Genomic DNA, 17,090 nt, shown 5'->3' with positions numbered 1-17,090 from the left:
TAAAACCAAAACAAATCTGCCTTTATTTCTCTGTTTTCAAATGACGTGACAGAGGAATAATATCCCTCCACTGGATCTATATCATCCCCACTTCTGGGAAAATGACATTTGGGTTATGATTATGAATAAATGTTTAGATCTTGAGATAAGCACTTGGCACAGGAAGAAACAATAAAGCCATCAGCCTTCCTAGGGGCTTTGCGAGGCTGTACCAGCAGCTGATTGAATCTGACTGAGAACCCAAGGGTACGCTGTGGTCCTGACTTGTCAGTCACAAGGTAGCCACACACTAAAGCCTACCTTGCTTTATTGTATATTTTACTCTACATGGGACCATAATTTACAAAACATCATGCTGTGTTGAAGAAGACTTGAATCTAGCTTCTGAGACCGTAAACTCTTTAGTGAGGTAATGAATCAACTGAGAAGTAGGGTAGTTTTCTCATAAGCCGACTTACAATCTGACTATTTTTGAAACCAGTATAGTGACTTTTCTATTTGTAACATTAACTTGACAGCATGCTCATAGTGATAATGCTTACTGGCTGATATTTAGCAGGTAGATCTCTGTTCAAAAGTTTGAATTCTGTGAATTCAGATGGCTTAAAGGAATACATTGTCTTTCATAAGGCCAAATATTTTTTTTTTATAATCAATTAATTTATTGCTTAAAGGAGTGGATTTCGGAACTCGTCAAAAACAGACACCCTACTAACCCTGCCTACCAGCTCAAAGTAATACTGTTTTATAAGATGGGAATCGGAAGTTTCTCAGGACTTTTAATTGGATCTTTAATCAATAAAATGTTTAACAGAAGAGCCACAGTGACATCTTCATATGGCTTCTTTTGTCCAACCAATAGTCCCAAACCCCAAAGATTTTTATTTACTGTCATAAATGAGAAAAGTTGTAAATCTTTTCATTTACCAAGCTGGAATGAACAAATGTTTGACAGTTTTGCTTGGAAAGTCACGATTAAGCAGTTATCAAATCAGCTGGCAAGTTTATTTCGATTGACTAATTAACTAATCTTTGCAGCTCCACCATGCATACTTTTAGGTCATAGAAAGTCCTCTTTACAATTAGATGGTATTTTTTGTGAAGGGTTTGTACATGAAGAACAAAACACACTGTATAATAGTTCAACCAGGCTGAGAGATGAAAGTGTGGAAGACAGAGATACCTCTTGGCAACAGTTAAATGAGAATGAAATAAATCGCCAGTCATTGGTAAAAACAAATAAGAGGCTTAGCATTAAAATCTGTGCAGTTTTTAAATAGTCAGAGTTGTCATAGTCGCAGTTCTAGATGACAGATGTGCTTAAAATCCAGTTTTGCTCAATGCTAATGGAAGTGTGTGCGGATGACTGATGGATGCAGCTAAAGTGCTTTTTAAACAGTCACTGCCTGTGTGGCAAACAACAAGCTAAGGTGATTTAATTTCAATGCGGAGTTTGGCTCGGTGTAAATGTATTAGGTATGATGCTTCTATTTATTCTGTGCTATGATATGATGTGACGAATAGCACTGTCAGATATATAAGACTATGCCAAATGAATTCATCATGGAATGATAAAGGCAGCACTGGCCGTATTTGTGTTCATATTTGTGTGTACAGCGTAGGTTGCAGGAGCATTCTTTCAGGATGTTTCATCAGTCCGACTGCCCGGAGAACAGCACAACACGCTCATTTGGCTTTACTTTCAACAAGCGGGTCCCCACCAGAATACACTGAAGATAAGTGATATATTAAGGGATAAATGGAAGAGGAGTCAGTGAGGGAGCATCTGTTGGTGTTTAGGCCCAGAGCTGTGATTCAGGTGCCAAAGAATCAGATTGGTGGGTGAACGGTCCCGCAAGGCCGACCAGGTGATCAAGATAGTTGAGAACAGAGAAGTGGGTTGGTTAAGAGAGGTGGAGGGCCGTGACAGCACACCAGGACGGGATCATTGAGCGTTTGAGGGCTTTGACATTCATGGTTGGCCGAGCTGTGTGATGCATATCACACTTATCTGCCTGGCAGTTCCACTGAGCAGCCAAGGCAATTAACACAAGAAAGGCCGGGGCATTGACAGTCGACTTCAGCTATTAATGTCTTTCCTTAGAGGTAATTTCTACAACGAAAAAAAGGGGTGTTAGATTTTTAACCATGCATACTCTCTTACATTGATGTGTTTCACTTGCCTCTCTAGTACTCACCGCTCACTTGATCATCTTTTAAGCGTCTTCTTTATCTTCCTCGCTGTCATTTCATGGATGACTTCTGTCATTATTTTCAAGCAAGTGTGAGGAGTCCCTTTCTTTGCAAAGTTATAGACACTGTGATAGAATGGTGCTGAATATCAAAAGGTTCAGAGGTAGTACACACAGATCTACAAACAAACTTTAACAGTCTCAAGGTCTAATTCAATCAGAGCGTCGTTTTTTGAGTTGAGAATGAGACTCAAAGATTGGCTTTCCTAAAATTTGACCTTTAAGATTCACATAATTAAATCACAATGGCAGTACAGCGCATACCTTCACCAAGGCCAACTATCAGCTTTAATTTGATCAAGCCTAATCCAATATCAGACTCAACAGCCCTGTATCACTCTAAATATTAAACATCCCGAAATGCTTAACCATAATTTAGGCACACCAATGATCTCAGATCCACTCACAGATACTGTGGATTTCATGGATTTCCAAGTTACAGCCTTTAAAATGTGAGGAATTGCTGTTTTTATGTAATACAGCCCCATGAATTTTAGGAGATTTGGGACTGTTGGTAAGACAAAAGGAGGCATTTGAAGGAAAACTATGCTGACACTCTTCACTGTTTTGACATTTTTATAGACCACATGATTAATCAATGAATTGAAAAAATAGTTGGCTTAATCAATAATGATATTTGTTGACAGAGCATGATTGACCTTGGAAACAGCTGCTGACCAAACAATGTCAACTCAAGATCCACTCACCCACTGACTCTGAAGGTTGGAGCGCCAAAGCTCCACAACAGGCAAGCAAGTGCACCAAGGTCAAGAAGAATCTGTCAATCTCAACAGTTTTAGATGAATGGTTTTGCCTTTTGGGTTTTTTTTTGTCAATTTAACAACAGAGATATGGTAGAAAAGAAATACTGTGAATGAGACAAACATGTACAATTAGATGTCTAGTTTGTTAAAATCTTGATTCTCAAACACATCCAGGAACACCTCTGGCAGAGCTGCTGAAAAAAAAAAAAAAAAACATGCCAGGCGTCCAGATGAAGCCCAAATCTCTGAGGTTCAAGAGAAATTCCCCTCGAACTCTAAGTCACTGACAGCCGCCCTGGCATCATCACAAAGCGTCCGCTTTCAGTGAAAAAGGGATCACACCTTAATCCTAAACCATCAGAAATGCCGATCGATCGCCTGTAATGCTCAATTTAAAAAAAAAAAAAAAATTTATCTCCTTCTTTTTCGCTCTCCTTTTACATCCTAACTGATGGCTGAAGGCTGTCAGGATCTGGGTGGGTGGGTTGGGGGAGCTGAGCTGTTGCCAACACGCATGCACATCAAAGGCACATCATCAAAGTGAGCCATCTGTCCTGCATGGCCTGCTCTCCACTGCTACCCGCTTGATGATGCACACATACAGTAATAAGATTACACGGCGGCGCAAAAAACTAACATGAACAACACAAGAGAATGCGATCTATGGAGGACAAAGTCAAAGTTGATCGAGCAGCGCTCTAGTTTGAATTTTCAATCCTGATGCTTTTTGTCACGCTTGGAAATGTCTTATTTCCTGCTATTTTAACTTTCTGACATGATTATAGGCTTACTTTTTTTATTCATTGCTGTCACTGTGCTTTATAATGCCTTCACTCATTCCCAGCACCCATTTTCAAATTACATTGTCAACACCCTGCTTGGCAAAAGATTGAGACCTTCAGGAATGTTTTGAAAGGTTGAATTTGACTTCATAGTCGGTATCACCCGCTGTGTATTTAAGAGACAAAATCACAGTTTGCTGACCCATTTGTTCTCTCTGATGAAGACAAAAAAATTCAAGCCCTGCAGATTCAGCCTATAGAGGATTGATAAATAAGGCCAAAGACTTGACTCTGAATACATTTTCTGTGAAGCTCAGTATTTGGTTTTTATTACGTTGCTGGAAAGATGATGAGAGGAGAGGACACTGGGAGAGGTTCTTAAATTACAGTCAAAAAATAAAAGTCAGATCATCTCATGAGTTTTACACAGCCGCATTTCATATGTGGGATGAGATAGAAAGCTTAAAAAGGTGAATGCATACTCCAAACAGATAGGGGGCAGCATATAACTAACATATAACTAAGTAGCTCCTAATTGCTGACAAGAACTTAAAACACAAGGGAGACTTGGGTGAAACTATAGGGCAACCAACAAAGGCCGGAAAACAGACAAATACAGGAAGTTGAACGTAAAACATGACACGAGAACAAATCTGTCAAAATAAAGCATCCAACAACCAAACCCTGACACGTTCCCACAAGACTGACATTATGATGGCGCAGCAAGGTTTTGTTACGCATATTTTAAGAAACACTGAGTTTAGAAATCGGGGGAAGAGAATCTCTCTGAGCCCTTGAAAAGTTAACTTTAGTGGCAAGCTAGCAAGCAGGCAGTGTACATGGAGTGTAAATAAGGAAGCTTTGGAGTTCTTGCTGCCGTTTACAGAATCGTAACAAGTACCCTGCCTGAGTAACTCACACAGGCTCATAAGAATCAACAGTTCAGAGAGGTAATTAGGGGTTAGGACATGTAATGCCGTTAAATCAATCAGCACAGTGTCTTAATAAATTCTACCAACGTACCAGCCGCCAGTGAGCAGACACTCGAATGGGGCTGATACAGTCTTGCGCTATTAGTCTTGGTTTCCTACAGAATTTTAAACACATTTTGGACTTTTTGTACAAATTCAGCCACCTTTTGAGGAAGTGTTTTTTTTTTTAGATCCAGACAGCGGCTGACACCAGGGAACAAGGCAGGTCTCACAAGATTTTGAAAGAATTTGTAATGACGGGTTGTCAGGCAGACAAGATGTATCTAATGTGACAGGGTGTCCATTATAGTTCATGAGAGATCAGTCGACGCTTACTGAGAGCTCCAAGATAAGGACAGGAGACTTTGTTGATTCCCGAATACAATATACTCTATGTGGATTTGTTTGTTGCTAATGAAGATGCAGGCTGTGGCCTTGATGTCTGTTTGATCTAATTCAAATTAAAGGTTATAACATTCACAGTCAGCGTTTGGAAATAGAGACATCAAGGGAGTTCACAAAGCGATCAGCATCTTTCAAAAGAAAAAGGAAAAAGCCAGGGATTGTGCTGATTTATAGAGATTAGTTCAGACGAGCGTTTTTCTTATAATTAATAGTAATATTTCCTTCATGTCTTAAAATCAACAAGCAGCTTTGTACTTTCCCACGTCTTCTCGCCTTTACTGCGATCCCTTTTAGGCAAAGGATGCCTTCGTTTATCCAAAGTGATAGACTGACAGATGATGTTGATGTACAGTCACTTTTCAGTAGTGCCAAAGCATCTTAAGAAGAAGAAAAAAGATCACTGAAGCATTCAGATCAGTAGTGCGGGTAAACTGTGCTAGAGGATAGACACTTAAACCGAAAAAGCCAACGCAAAGCTGCACTAGTGACTTGTCGCTAAACCATAAATGGGCAAAGTCAGTCCTTTTCTTCACCTGTTTAACTGTTTGTCAAACACATGGGAAATAGTACTGTAGTATTGCTGTTGTACTATGTAAACTATTGCTTCAAAACTTGTTTGGGTCAAACGGGTCAATTTTAGCCTTCAATCGGCCAAAGGCTTACATACTACATCTGTGGATGGAATTACTTTTACCGGCTTTACATCGATGGCATTCTCATCAGTGTACAAGTTACAACATTGCACTAAATGCACTCCAGCAAACTGTGGATTAAGGTTGCCTGACTGTGTCTTATCATTTTCAACAAGAGGAATGGCCAGGATATGCTGTGTCATTTATCATTTTGATGTCCTGGAGCAATTGTATGCTCATGTATTTCTGCAGAGGCCTTCTCTGTAATATTCTACCCTTATATTTTATTGAGGAGGTAGATATTCTGAATGGATGGTTTGTTTGGGTTTGTATTATTCATATTATCTTCTGCTTGGTTACATCATCAAAAGCAACACGAGCAATAAGCACATACTGTAAGAGTTGTGGTCCATCTGTAGTGGGAATTAAGACATTTTGCCTCCTCTGCAGGGAGATTGGTCAGGAGCATTTGGCCTCTCATCAATGTTTCATAGTAACTCTTGGGGGTCAGTGATGCAGTCCACATTCAGTCCATTAGCAAACCAGCAGAACATGCTTGACTTGGTTCAGTCCTTGGCTTCATGTCTTCTCTTAGTCACGCATAGGAAACTGCAGGGGCTTGGCAGCTGGGTTAAAAAGGCCCAGTATGATGTTTCAGAGCAGGTTAAGAAGGCTCTCCTCAAGTCAAGTGGCTTGTAGAAATGTAATCCTTCACCATCCATCCGCATTCCTACTAGAACATTGATGTAGAAGGCACATAACTGACAAAGTATAATAGAGCCCTCAGTATCAGCTTTATTTAGAATAAAATGTCAAGCATCTTTATCTGCTTACAGATCAAAAACAGAGACTAGCTGGCTGTTTTTTTTTGTTTGTTTTGTTTTGTTTTGAGAATTCCTGTAAGTATCAGGGCTTTCTGCCAGGATGAATTGTGTAAAAGTTTCAAGTGAGCCAGATTTATGAGCACTCAGTTGGATTATAACATTCACAGGGTCGTCAGTGCATTTTTCAGAAGAGTAAAGTTTTGTTAAAATTCAAACTAATAAAAGTGTAAATGGATGGATGTCATCCGTATGGGCACTGCATATGCACGGTTCAATTATCATCCCTTCCCATCATATCCTAATCCTGAGCCAGATCTGGTTCTTGAGTTGGCGTTAGGGCATAGGGTTAGTGTAGATCTTCAGGTTTTTGTGCCTAAACCTATGCAACATAGAGAAATGTAAGGTTCAGCTTATTTGTGGTTGGCAGAAACGTACATTGCCAATCTTGAATCTGGTGATGGGGTAAATTGTGCAGTGTGTGCCCATACACACAAATCCTAACATTTAAATTTCATAGTTTATTCACAGACCCTTGGGCGTTACGAATCAGGCAGTCAGATGATGGCTCCCTCTTGGCTCATGGCCAAACTCTCCACAAGATTTAATTGAAATCTGTCAGGTAGTTTTTGAGATATCCTGCCAACTGAATACATACCCTTACGCCAGCCATATTACATCAGGAGTATTCTTCCCCTGCTAATGTCTCACTGACCCTGAGGCCGATACCTCATTCCTCTGCACATAATCACCATTAAGCAGAATTACTTGCATTTTCCTTCCTGACGCCCTCCTGGCAGATACCGAGGCATCTCAGGTTGTGGGTTGACACAGATGTTGAGACACCTGACACACAGCACTCTGCAGAGAAAGCAGCGTATATCTCTTTTCACTTGGGGTCATTCAGTTTAATACAATCATTTCTCCCTGGTAAAAGATATTAAGTTTGTCTTAAAAGGGAAAAAAATGCTCTGCTGGCATGAATAAGAAATAAATGGCTGCTCAGAAGTAATCTCATGTTAAAGAATCCCCTTTTTCTGTCTTTCCCTGAACTCTTCCACGGTCCACAATCCTCCATTCCTTTGTGTCTTACCTTAACTCAAACTTTTTTTTGTTGTGAAATGATGCTGGACAACACTTACTCCCTAGCTTTCATCTATGCAGTCAACCCTCCCTTTTCCTCCCTTGCCTTCATCTCCCCACCTGTTTGTAGCAGCCCTTCCGTCTCCCTTTCTCCTGGCCCTCGCAGGGTCTCGTGTCTTTAACAAGCCAATAAGGGACAACTCGACAAACATTCCATCACATTAGCATGGGGGACTGGGGCTAGGGATTGTGTTAAGCTCAGCATTAGCCAGCCTGCCGCTGCTTTAATTACGTTTGCTCAGCACAAGCTACGCTAATGGCTAGCTCGGTGCCACACTTCCTTCTCGGAAGAAGGGCATGTGAGCCAGGTTTCAGCCTGAAGATGCAACCAAGGATTGTAAGGTTGGGAAACAGGGCATACAGGAGTTATATTCTGATGAGCAACATTTGTATAAAACATTCCTTGTTGCACAGTGAACTTTATAAAGCAAAAATATGGCACTGAGGAGAAAATGGAAGACCTGGGATAACAAAATGATTGCATTTTTGTCTGAATTTAAAGCAGGTCTTCATGCTTATAAATACTGCCAACAACCCACAAAGAAAGGCATAGCCTTTTTTAGTAATTGTGCCTTTAAACAAGCCAGGGACATCTGCCGCTGCCCCCAGCATGGCCAAGGTTGCAGAGAAACTGGAAGAGCTGATGTAGAAACATTGTGGGCAGTGCCTGATCAGGTCTGCGAAAGCTGACCAATTAGAGCAGACTGGGCTTTTTGGGAGGTGGGCCCATAAAGACACCTTGAAGGCACTGAAAATCATTTGTTTTTTGGACATTAAAGCATGTAAACCTTAAATTTAAAGTTTAGACCTATGAATTAGCATCATGTCAGATCTCAAGACAATGAATCTTAACCACAGACCCTGTAATATCTTGTGCCGTCTGAGTCTCGTACCACATGGAGTCATATGTCCAGTACTGCTGTCTGGTCACGTCAGTTTCTAGGATGCTCAGTATGCAGGTATTGCTTGGGTGCCAAAAGCATTGTGTCAACCAAGCAATCACACATTGTTGCTTCTGTAGCTCTTTTACATCACTGCCCTTCATTTCCACCGTTTTTCCTCCCTCATCCTGCCTGTTTTTGCCGCTTGCTCAAATCTCTCTCTGTCTGTGTTCCTTGCTGCTGCAGATAGTTATCCCTGTGGGTGGGGGAGTCGCTGAGATATCATCTCTCTTGCTGTTACATCTGCTCTATTCTGGCTGCAAGATAAACACATGTAGCTGCCACAGATGTGGACTTGTGAATCCATAATGCATGACCCAGCTTTTGTTTTTACCTGTTGCAGGGGAGCTCTTTCTGTCATGTTTTGTACCACATTTTGTTTCTCAGAATGATCTTAACTGCCCCAGTTAAGTGATGCCTTAGACCAGAGATTCCCAAGCTCTGTTTTTCTTTTTGAATTCCATTTCTGTTACATAATCAGAGGGGAGTTTTACAGCACATGAAATCTGTGTCATGTCATGACTCTGTGAAATGTCATTGAGATGTACATCTATATATTTTTTAAATTGTTAAGTAACTGCAATGAAAGAAAGACCAAATAAATATAAATAGACTGTCATGGTACTTAACATATTAATTTATATGACAGATGTGTTAGCAAACATGCCTATTATACATCCAGGAAGAAGTTGGATTCTTGACCAATTCATGACCCTTTTTGCTCTCTTTTTGGTCTCCACCATCTCAGAGTCTCTCTGTAGCTGCTAAATGTCCTACTATGTTCAATCGCTAAGATTTTTGCATGTCATTTGCTGTTAGGCAACTATTGTACAGTTTTTGGGAGCATCTCTTGCCCCAAATAGTGCTGACAGTCAACCAAATCATTAAAGTTGCAGACCAGAAAACTGAGACAATAAACTGATTCATAACTCATAACATCGATCCATCCCATTCTTGTGAACACAGTATCTCGCTTTGAGGGAGTCTCTTTAACTCTGGCACAAATGTCCACTTGAACTCAAGGATGAATACGGTTTTGGTGGTCAAAGGTCACTGTGTCCTCACATAAACCCATTTTTCAATTAACAAAAGTTAACAAATTTTAACAAAGTTTAACATGAATGTCAGATAGGAATAAAAAATATGAAGTTATGAAATTTTATATCCAAGTGGTCAAAAGGTCAACTCCATTATCATGTCTTAATTTTCTGCAAAAAGTGTTACGACCACTATTCAACACCTTTGCTCAGGAACAGCAACTCATCTGATTTATTTTTATGCTCAATATGAAAAACTCAAGATGTACCATAATTGAAAATCCATCAATAAAAAACTCCATCTGTGGTACAAGGACAGTTCAGAGCCCTTAAATAATGAAAGCCACGAACAAAGGCCACATACTAAGAATCCTGTGCATATAGTTCAGTACGTATCAGCAGTATCAGACTCAGTGCTCTCTTTTGTCATAGTGCTATTGGAGTTGAGTTGCAGTGACGGACAGCGTTTGGATTGATCAGAGAGATGTCTGGTTCATTTTGTCCCAGTATCAGTTTTGCAGTCTGGTGTTGTAAGTGTGTCAGGTATCTCAAACTTTAGGCTACTGCCACCACTGATTTTAAAAGTGAGCAAAGGCGACATTTTCAAATTACACGTCATCTGCCTTTCAATCTTCAGATGAACTCCTTGAAACTTTTTCTAAGGAAGATGCTTTCATTTGAGGCAGTTGTCGTCAGATGATAGAGGAAGTTCCATAATGTCTGAAAGTTTGTCCTCAAGCAGGTGTATAATCATTGATGCAAATGCTTTTCTCAACCATGTAAAACATACACCAAGCTTCTCTGAGAAGCTTACTTTGATGTGCCAGGTTCCTCCTCCACAAGAGGCATCTAGCAATTTACAGCGTCGGTTTGAACATCATTATAGATAAATGCGGGCCAATTAAAGGTTAACTTACCAAACTAAACTCGCCTGTCGTTCCGTCTATTTTCTCAGGCATCTTTTTTTGACAGTAAAGTAGGTGTACTTAGCAGAACGCAGCGAGGATGGATAAGCGAAACATTTCCGCTGAGTCCCAGGTTAATTAAAAGATGATCATGTCTTCAACATCTGGCTGTGAAGTTGTCAAATTCAATGAGGGAAGAGAAGTCAAAAGAACTGCCCATGGGAGTATTCCAACAGAGTGAGCGAGATGAGACAAAACATCTCACTGGCGCGCGAGGAGGAGGAAGAGATGGGCGATAGAAAACAGAGAGAGGCGACAGACAGATTTTTAGTTACAACATCTGAGTGGGAGGTTTGAAGCCTAAGGATGATTGATAAATTCAGTATTTTGAAACCTTATTTCAACAGCACAGATTACTCACTCTGAGGAGTTTACATATAAAGGTGTAGCACAAAAAGACTTGACCTCACATTTGGAATAATCTCTGAGAAACCTTCTCTTTGCACAATAAAGAAAAAAAATGGAACTTCAAGCCCCTGAAAATCCATTTTAAACTGAGGATTTTACTCATTAACATTAAGTATTCATAAGAAATAGTCACACGTTTGGGGGGAAAAAAGTAATCTCAAAGCTTCATCAGGGATGTGTGGGTGTGATTTTATCAGATCTTACTAACATTGCTGGGAACATAAGCAAAAAAACAGACAGTTGTTATCATGCTTCAGCTCATATGTTACAGAAATGTTTAAGTATGTGGCTTCAATTAATTATGAGCCAAACACCATAGGGAAGTATTTTACCGCTGGAAGGATGGCACTTAAAACTAGGCTAGACAGTAGACAGACACATTTCTGATCAGATGTTATGATAGTTGGCTCCTTTTCTTGATTCCAGTGGGGTTTTGAATGCCAACTTTACCGTCATGCATTGACAAAAGCTTTTAACAAAATAAACAAATCAAACCAGGTGCTACGACATAAACTCGTCTTGCACCTGACTGGATGAAGATGTCACTCTCTATGGCAGATTTCGCATCTTCCTTCACATGTTTAAGCTGCAGCTGTTCCTTTTAACCATCTGCTGAGTAAATCAGGGGTGGGAAATGGTCCATGACTCATGTGTCATGCTGCTTAATTGTGATCTTGTGAAGCTCGACCTCCATTTTGTCAAGCTCACAGCGATGTGGAGAAAATTTGATAATAACACCTTTGGATATCCTGCTGCGATTGCTTAGCTGGCTGGAAGTTAAAAACATCTGTCTTCCTGAAATAGCATATTGAGTCAACCTAACCATAACCCTTTATATAACTTAACTTTCTGTAGTGTAGTTTTAAAGTCAGACCACAATACTTTAGTTTGTAAAGACCTCGTTTAGAGTGAAGAGACAGAGATCTGGCCACTCCACTTTAGCTTAAGTTCCTTAGATTTTGTAGATACAAAATGACAAACAACTCACAGAATGACACAAAAACACAAAATAACTACTGAGAGACAAAAAAAGACATGCACGAGGTCTGGATGTCTTGCTCTTATCTAGAATATGTGTAGCTGTTTGGCATCTAGATTATGTGTAGTTGTCATTTTTAACACTAACTATGAAATCTAACGCATGATAACCTGCACTTGATAATTTCAGGGATAGAGTCAGGGATTTAGATTTGAGTCTTTTTTTTCTAAAACAAAAGTCTTAAACCCTCCCTTATAGTTGACAGGAAGTGAATCAAGGCTCGCTGACAAAAAACATTGTAGTCTCCCGTCACCACTCAGCTGTCTACAGTTGGCAGCATCGTCCACCTCTCTCGCTCTTTGCTCCCTTTTTCCTCTCCATCGCACCTCCTCCGGATCTCTTCCCTCTTGTCCCCCCCCCTCCTGTTTTCTGCCTCTCGCCCGCTATCACCTCCTTCCCGTCCTCACAGCTGGCGCTCGCTCAGCCAACAGGTAGACCCAGGGCCGCTGACAGGTTTGATACAGATGTGATGACACGCCGCGGCCCGAGGCGCAACGCTGAGAACAGATCCCCCTTCCTTTCTTTTCTTTTGCTCCTGCTATCTCTCTCCATCAGCATAACTCCTCTCTTCTGCTTCTCGTTTCATGTCTCTTTGTTTATGTCATTTACTACTGGGAGTTGTCAGCCGGTGCTTATTATACCCCTCCTACACTAATTGGGGGCAGAGGATGTGCAGATTGAGCCTTGATTGCCGCCTTCCCCTTTGCGTTTGCAGCCTCCTCCCTGCTGTCATCCCCTGACACCGCCGCTCCTTCACCTTTTTTTTTTATTTTTTTATTTCACACAAATACAAACGCGCTCCAAACACAACCCTGCATTCATGCTCCGTCTCCCTTTTCTGTCAACATCAAACACACCGAGAGAGCGGGCGCCGACACAATTACATGGGTTTTGGCGTTGACACATACCCAGATTACGGCTCTATTAGCTCGCAGTTTCATTATCTCACCCTGACAATGGCTGAATCTGATGCCTTTCCCTCTCACTGCCCTAATCCTCTTTGTTTTCGGTGGCCTTTTTTGAGGTCACGTGGTCTTGTATCTGATAAGTTTATAATGACTCCTAATGAGCCATTATTTATTCCTGGCTAATCAGCTGCATATTGAGTTTGAAGGGAGTGCTGACAAGGCCCGTTTCTAGTCTCATTTTTCATGCTGGAAAATAAAAGGAATGGAGGACGAGGAATAGGCTTTCCACCAAATAAAGTGGAGTGTCTGTGCCCTGCTGCCTCATGAAGGTGTTTGGATCTTGACATCAAGGCAATAAAGGGAAAATCTTGTTTGAGCAATTGAATACAAGAGGAGATAAGGGGGCCTTGCAGGTTTAATATTCATCAAAACTTTGTGAGCCCAGTGACTCAGTCAAGTTTGCTCTGATTTGTTGGAGATAGGAGCAAGGCCCTGTCAGCCAGTACCTGGTAACACAGTCCCCGATCTGATACAGATACGATATAGATCAGTTCGCCTCTTATTAGAATTTAGTATTTTTTATCACACATTAAAGTGTGACTGAGACAAATGATTTGTTTCCTCTCTATCTGATTTAAATAAAATCTGACGTGTCTGCTGCTACACAAACAATGCTAAACCCGGGCAGGGATATGCTGAATTTTTAGCTCCTTAGCTTCAAAATACTTATCTTCATAGTCAGCAGACCTTTGCTGCTGTCTATGAAGATAAATATTTTGAAGGACAGTGTCATCCTTCTGAAGGTAGTATTCAGAGGGTGCCTCTGTAAATAAAACAGCTCATGGCTTTGTAAGCCAGAAGTTGGGTTCAGTTAATCTTTACAGCCACTCAACGGCATGCAGAGTGTGGCGGAGATGACGTATTTTTTGTCAGCTAAGCGGGGAATTGTTTCTGTTAGCCTTTTCAAGACGTGTTAAAACTAAAGGAATTTACTGACTATATTTTGTCATGGAACAAAACTTTTTAAAAAGATGTAAAAATAAATAAAAGGTTAAAAGTTCGATTTGAGCGTCCTGGCTGAACTGTTACTCTGCTGAAGTTATATTGCCGAACCACAGTCCTGCTCATGTCAGCTTTTCTATTCCCACGTGTGTCCATCCGCTCCCGCCCTGCTCCCACAAGCTCTTCTTGTGATCTGCGGGACAGTATTTTGACACGTTGACTGACACGCGCAGGATATGCTGACAAGACATGTATTTATTTATTTATTTTGCCCATCCTCCTCCCAGCAGCTCTATTCCCTAATCGACAATGCGATGACAGAAAATGCGGCGGCTCCCCAGTTTCAGAGGGCGGCTGAGGAGAAAAGTGCGCCCTGGGGACCCAAGTCCTTGCACCCTCACCTCATCAGCACATACTGCTTAATCTCTACAAGCACACATTCAGAACCTCCACCCTGACATATTTGACTCTTTTAATGCGTTACGGTGAGCATAATCAATCTCCGCCCTGAATATCATCACCTGCATTATGCCGCCGTTGAGGTGAGGAAAATGGGGAATTTATGCAAAGTTAATGCAACGCCAAAACAAAAGCATGAAGGGTGAAAAGGCAAATACAACAACGCAATCGGAAAGGAGCAGAAATCTCTCCTTCCTTCAGCTCTTCCTGTCCCATTTCACAGAGATTAACCTTATGTTTTTCAAACCCAGACTTTTGGAACCGGCCGATTAGGGGTAAACAAACAATGCAGGCTCAAGTGAGTCACACGGGAGCGTCAGGGCAAAGTGACACTTTATGGAGTCCCAGTCATGCTATTCAGGAGCTCATTTGACAAATGAGTTTTGCTAATTAATAAACTGCACGGGCCGACTAACACGTCCAGGTGTTAGGAATAACTATGAAAATGTTTATTGCGGGGCGAAACGACAATGTCATACAGCATTACATTTTCAAGATAGCGGCTGCAGTTCATCTCTTCGGTGGATCAGTCAAGCACTCCCTTGGTTTTCAGCTTGAATGACCACAACTGAGTGGGTAAATAATGGCAGAAGCAAGCTCGTTTTTATCTCATTCAGGCTAAAATGACATTTCAGTGTCTTCACATTTAAACAAAACCAAGTGGGGCTCTGCCGGTACACTACTTTATTCATACATACAGTATACACCAATCAGCGAGAACTTTAAAAACAGTGGCAGGTGAAGTGATTGACATTAATCATCTCGTGCTGCTGCTGACATTCATATGGGTGCAGCTTGATACAAACCACCCATCCAAGCATTGTTACTGTACATCAGTAATGAACTGCTCAGGAATGGCCCCAAAAATGTATCAAAGGGCGGAATTGCAAACAGTCCCTGAAATATCAGAGATCCAAATCTGATCGAACATCTCTAAGATGTGCCGGAACAAGCTCGTTCCATGAAGGCCCGACAATGGATGAGACTTGGACTTAACTGTGAATGCATAGACACTGGTTGTCTGGGGGTGTCCTATCGGTTCCAAGTTTGGCTTTCCCTGGATTGTTCCGGGAAGTCGTACGAGAGCTGGATCATGTTGGGATCTGGGGAATTTGGAGGCCAGATCTTTGTCACATTTGTCTGGCAGTTCCGCAGCAGTTTTATCTCTGTGGCTGGGCTTATTGTCCCGATATGGAAGGCCATTACCATCACTGAGTGCCATTGCCTTGAGGGACTGTACTTGGTAGATTTCCCAGTAGAACGTTGCACTGTAGCAAGGTGATCTATGTTATTTACTTCACCTATCAGTGGTTTTAATGTACTGTCTGATCAGTGTATATTTCATTTTAATCAGAAGGCGACCGAGAATCTGTCAAGGCTTTTCTCTGTTTGCACGGGAGCCTCTTGACCACAAGTTAAAGCCAGCCTCCTCTTTATGGGCTTAATTATAAAATAGGATGATGTAATCTCCGCCCGTCACCCATCTGAAGTTTTCAACAAGATTCACTTTGGGCTTTGGGCTGCGGCCAAATGGAAATTTGAGAATGCACTTAACTCAAATCTGAAATTAAACAAACACAGGGCCAACGACTGACCACTTTAAAGTTCCCCGGCTAAGTGGCCATTTGATGAACAAAGTGGTTGTTGCACCCACATTCGCACATTCGCTCCGCTCTGACGCATGTGCTTGTGGGTAAAGCAGTGCTCGGGAGTTTAGTGTCAACTCTGCTACTGTAATTATCTCCTAGCCCGAGGACAGATACATCATTGGTCTGTGGGGATGACACAGGAGCTGATGACTGCATTAATACACCGTCACTCTACACCAGGAGATTCAGAGCTGAGTCTCACATGGAAACAAAATAGAGATTGTTACAAGCATGGGTGTAGTTATGCTTCTTTTTTGACTTTTTATTCACTGTGTGAAACATGAATACTTGGCAGGCTTGCTGCACCAGTTTCCTCAAGAATATTACTGTAAAACATGCAACTGGGGACACCGCGCTCCAAACAGCAAAGTCTTTGCTTAATTAGACATTAACTTGAGCCAAGGAGTGCCTACATCGTATTTGGTGATTTGCTGTGCTGTAGTTGTTGGACCAGAGTGTAAATATAGGATGCTTTGGGGGAACAAATTGACTTTTAAACATTAATAATGTCTGATGCATGTCTAGTGTATTTTACTCTGCCTTGTTGAATATTAATGCATGTCTCCAAAACCCAAATGAATCGGTGCTTTTTCAGCCATTCACATCAGCCTGTTGGTTAGTGGGTTGTCCATAGCTTAGTTGGTCCAGATTGAAATATCGCAACAAATATTAAATGGCTGGCGTGAAATTTTGTACAGATCTCCATGGTTGCCAGCAGTTGAATCCTTTTTTAATTTGGTGACCCTTTTGTGACACCAGCAGGTCAAAGTTCGAGTGTAGCTTAGGAACAGCAATTTCATAATTATTGCCAGACCGCAACTTCACAGATGCAAACTGCCACCCACTGCTTTGGAATATGAGACCTTAAACCTAGACTGTCTCCTAATGCATGTAACTTATTAAATGTGTACC

At 41.3% G+C, this 17,090-nt stretch overlaps 1 protein-coding gene across 8 annotated transcripts in view; it reads left to right on the top strand.

Moving 5' to 3' along the window:
• The window catches only part of LOC119015499 (neural cell adhesion molecule 2-like), a 499,946-nt gene that overhangs the window by 311,311 nt on the left and 171,545 nt on the right, over nt 1-17,090 (top strand). The window lies entirely within an intron of this gene.

Source organism: Acanthopagrus latus, chromosome 24 (genome assembly GCF_904848185.1).
Source record: "Acanthopagrus latus isolate v.2019 chromosome 24, fAcaLat1.1, whole genome shotgun sequence".
NCBI lineage: Eukaryota > Metazoa > Chordata > Actinopteri > Spariformes > Sparidae > Acanthopagrus > Acanthopagrus latus.
Note: the sequence above shows the minus strand (reverse complement) of the source record. Positions and strands in the feature narration are given on the sequence as shown.